The following is a 3,879-nucleotide window of genomic DNA, read 5'->3' as shown; positions in this document are numbered from 1 at the left end:
ATGTTTCGAAAGAACAGCATGTATATTATCTATGGTGAAACAGATCACCAGCCCAGGTGGGATGCATGAGACAAGTGCTCGGGCCTGGTGCACTGGGAAGACCCAGAGGAATCGGGTGGAGAGGGAGGTGGGAGGGGGGATCGGGATGGGGGATCGGGATGGGGAATGCGTGTAACTCTATGGCTGATTCATATCAATGTATGACAAAACCCACTGAAATGTTGTGAAGTAATTAGCCTCCAACTAATAAAAAAAAAAAAATAAGAGGAACCATTCAACTTCAGCTTCTTCAGCATTACTCATCGGGGTATCGACTTAGATTACCGTGATATTGAATGCTTTTCCTTGGAAAACATTGCCTTTTTCATTATGAAGACATAAATACTTATTTTGTCTACATAAACGTATCATGGAATAGCATTTGTCCATTTATACTACAGAAGAGTCCTAACACTTTCCAGGAAATGATTGTCAAAAGGTGGAATTCCTGGAATTCCCTGGCAGTCCAGTGGTTAGGACTCCATGCTTCCAGTGTAAGAAGCTCAGGTACCAGGATTATCTGTCCAGGGAACTAAGATTCTGCAAGCTGTGGAGTGCAGCCACCCCTTCACCTCCCCCCCAAAATAAAACAGGTATAAAGGAGTCTCTGAAACTGTGGTAAATGATTAGTCCTGAAGTCACAAGTATAACTAGTTTATACCCAGTCAGCAAAGAACGGTTGGTGTCAGTATGTGGGAGAGGACTCACTTCCTCCAGGGAAGTTGCCAACATGAGGTGCCGAGTGGCTGATCCTGACCCCTGTTACTCTTCCTCCCACCTCCTCCTCAGCCCTGCTTTACTGGACAATCCACTCCCTTATGCAATATCTTCACTGCCTCCAACACAGGACCTGTGTTCTGTGATGCTTTCTAGCCTCAAAGGTTCTCTCAGTGGAAATCACTGGAAGACAGCACAAGTGAAGGGAGAGTTCTCCAAGTTTCAACACCTTTGAATTGCATCTCTGCTATTTCACAGCAGTGTGACCCTGAAAAATGTCAAAAACACTAAGGAGAAGGACATGGCAACCCACTCCAGTATTCTTTCTTGAAAATCCCATGGACAGAGGAGCCTCGTGGGCTACAGTCCTTGGGTCACAAGTCAGACAGGACTGAACCAACTTAGCATGCACGCAGGCATGCATGCTGTCTTGATCTTCTTCTCAAGTATGGGGAAAATAACAGTAGTTTTTCATAGGACTACTGTTTGGATCAATGAGTCCATATTACAAGAGGCATAAAATATGCCTGGCAGAAATAATCAGGACACTGAGAGTCCAGAGTAGCTGCCCACAGTGGGGAGACAGGACAGCTGGCCTGAGGCAGTGACTGAAAGGCAACACTAGAAAGACGCTAGGTCTTCGGTAAAAATATTTAACTCGGGTGCTAGTTTCACAGTATATTCAGTGTGTGAACTCTCCTGTGCTCAATGCTGAAGACAGTTCCAATTTCTGTGCTTCAGACTTCTAGAAGTATTCTTAGGAAGTCATAGAAATTCTTTGAGAAAGAAGGAGTAGTAGAAAATGCTTTGATCTACTATAAGAATGCATAATAGGGAAATCATAGAGATCTGATATAAATGCAGAATATCACACACATTACTCATTAATAATGTTTCTTGCTTCTTTAGTATGAGTACTACTCTACTACTCCTTTAAGAAACTTCTAAAATTACCTTCTCAACTCTGTTGGGTTTCAGACTTTCAGCAGCAAAGCAGAGTCAGGAGGAAAAGAGCAAGGGCCATGAAGTGTGAGGTTCTGCTCTCCAAGCCTGGGCTGTCCTGGGTTTGATCCTACCTGTTTTCCATAAAAACTTCAGTCCCTAAGTGCGGGCAGTGTCACCCCCAGAGTCAGTCCTTCTCAGAAATTAGTGCTTTTAGAGGAGAGATTGCTAGAAGTATATGCAGGTGTCTTATAATGCAAGTGAGTGTCTTTCTCCGAACAAGTGGCCATGAAGTCAATTTTATTGGTCAAAATACATAAACCACGCACATGCATATTGCCAACTGTTCACAATAACAATGGCTAAATTAACCTATACTCAAGACCATTTAAGTCCTTATATGTGCTCACACATTAACCAAAATAGGATCTTATCATCCTTTTTAGTTTTTGCCAATCTGACTGGTGACACAGAGCATCTAGCAGCAACCATTAGTTTTCCTGTTCCTAATTGATGGTGGTTGTCATCCGTCATACTCCAGCCTTCTAGTCCACCTCTTGGAATTGGTTCGGGAGAACTCTGAAAGAAAAACAATCTGCAGCCAAAGGAGAAATGTACTGGAAGGAACTGGAGCCCCAGCATCACAGAGTAGAGCTCAGAAGAAGAGCTGTGGAGTTGAGACTTCAGTTTTAAGACCAGTATGCTAGAATAGGTGACAACCTTTCCCCATCATATCCACTGGAAATGCAGGTTTCTTCTGTGAATTTCTGACCCATACACAATGCACCCTTTGCTCTTGCATTGTTACTTACCCACGTAAAGATGTTCATTATTCATTTTTGTTCAAACTCCGTGATCTCCAGCTAGAAGACACACAGATTTCAAGGTTTTTAACCAGATCCCAGGCTCCACACTCACACTACCCTCCTGCCATCTGGCTGGTATCTAGTCTGAGTTTCATTTGTGACAAAGACACTTGTGGTTTTCCTGTGTTCAGGGCCCAGAAATGTTTTCTTTTCAAACTCATGAGCTAGATCATGACCTGCTCTGGTTTTCAGGGCTTTAGAAATCAGCCTTGATGGTGATGCCTTCCGAAGATGCATGCTGGAATCATATACCCAACTGTCTATTTACGGTTGATACCTACTGAGCACACATGATGCTGAAATCAAAAGCATTTTGATTGCAGCTTTTTAAGCAACTTATCCATATGATCTGACATTCTGAAAAAGTTAATGAACCTTTCCAATGAAAAACAGGCTACATAGAAAAAGGAATGTTTAATAGATGATCCTTGGTTAAAAGACATGAGAGGGAAAAGGATTTTGAGACTGGTTGAGATTAAGTTGAGATTGGTTATTTAAGATAATTACTGGGTCATAATTTATCAAATATGGCATTCCTTCAGTGAGGAGAGATATATACAAAGTAGCTATTTTGAAAACATTACTGATGATTTTGCTTCCATTAAAGCCAGGAACATAAAAGTACTGTTGGGGCATAAGGAAAATATTTCAACTTGGTGCGAGTTTAAGACTTATCTATTTTAAAAGATTTTTCAAACAATTAATATTACAGGAGAAATTTACCTTTTATATTACTATTGAATGAAATAATTTTCTCAACCCTGGGAGCTCCTTTAAGTCTCAGTCTTGTCCCCAGTCTTCCTTCCCACTGGAGGATCCCAATATCTAGTAGATTTCTGTCCGGATTGTAGATGCCTTTCCCATTGTCCCTGAATTAGTCCTTTTCCCCAGAAACAGCCCTGAATCTGAAAACATACCACAACATGCTCTGATTTTCAGCCATCTGCTGCTGCTACTGCTAAGTCGCTTCAGTCGTGTCCGACTCTTCGCGATCCCGTGGACTGCAGCCTACCAGGCTCCTCTGTCCATGGGATTTTCCAGGCAAGAGTACTGGAGTGGGGTGCCATTGGATTTCCAGCCACCAATCGCAGCATAAACGGGCACCGCTGTAAATCGCTCTGGGTAAAATCTCCTCCCAGGAAGGGGAGGGTGGATACAAGGGCAGGTGCAGACATCAAAGGCTCTGACAGAAGCAGCGGCAAAGCTGCCCTGGGCAGTCGGGCCCGAAAAAGAACTTTCCTCTCTGCTCGCGCGGCCCCAGGCGCTCCCTGGGCTCCGGCGGCTCCCTCCGAGGGCGACCCCCGAGTTCTCCCCG

The 3,879-nt window shown here is 43.5% G+C and overlaps 1 long non-coding RNA gene across 1 annotated transcript; it reads right to left on the bottom strand.

The window, feature by feature from the left end:
- Positions 1 to 2,049: 2,049 nt before the first annotated feature.
- Positions 2,050 to 3,663, bottom strand: LOC133048656 (uncharacterized). Its single transcript, XR_009691087.1, has 3 exons — positions 3,482 to 3,663; positions 2,511 to 2,561; positions 2,050 to 2,277 (listed from the first exon to the last, which is right to left on the bottom strand). It is a non-coding gene; the product is annotated as an uncharacterized LOC133048656 (long non-coding RNA).
- Positions 3,664 to 3,879: the final 216 nt, after the last annotated feature.

Source organism: Dama dama, chromosome 29, assembly GCF_033118175.1.
Source record: "Dama dama isolate Ldn47 chromosome 29, ASM3311817v1, whole genome shotgun sequence".
NCBI lineage: Eukaryota > Metazoa > Chordata > Mammalia > Artiodactyla > Cervidae > Dama > Dama dama.
The sequence above is the reverse complement of the archived record's forward strand: the minus strand, read 5'-3'. Positions and strand labels throughout refer to the sequence as shown.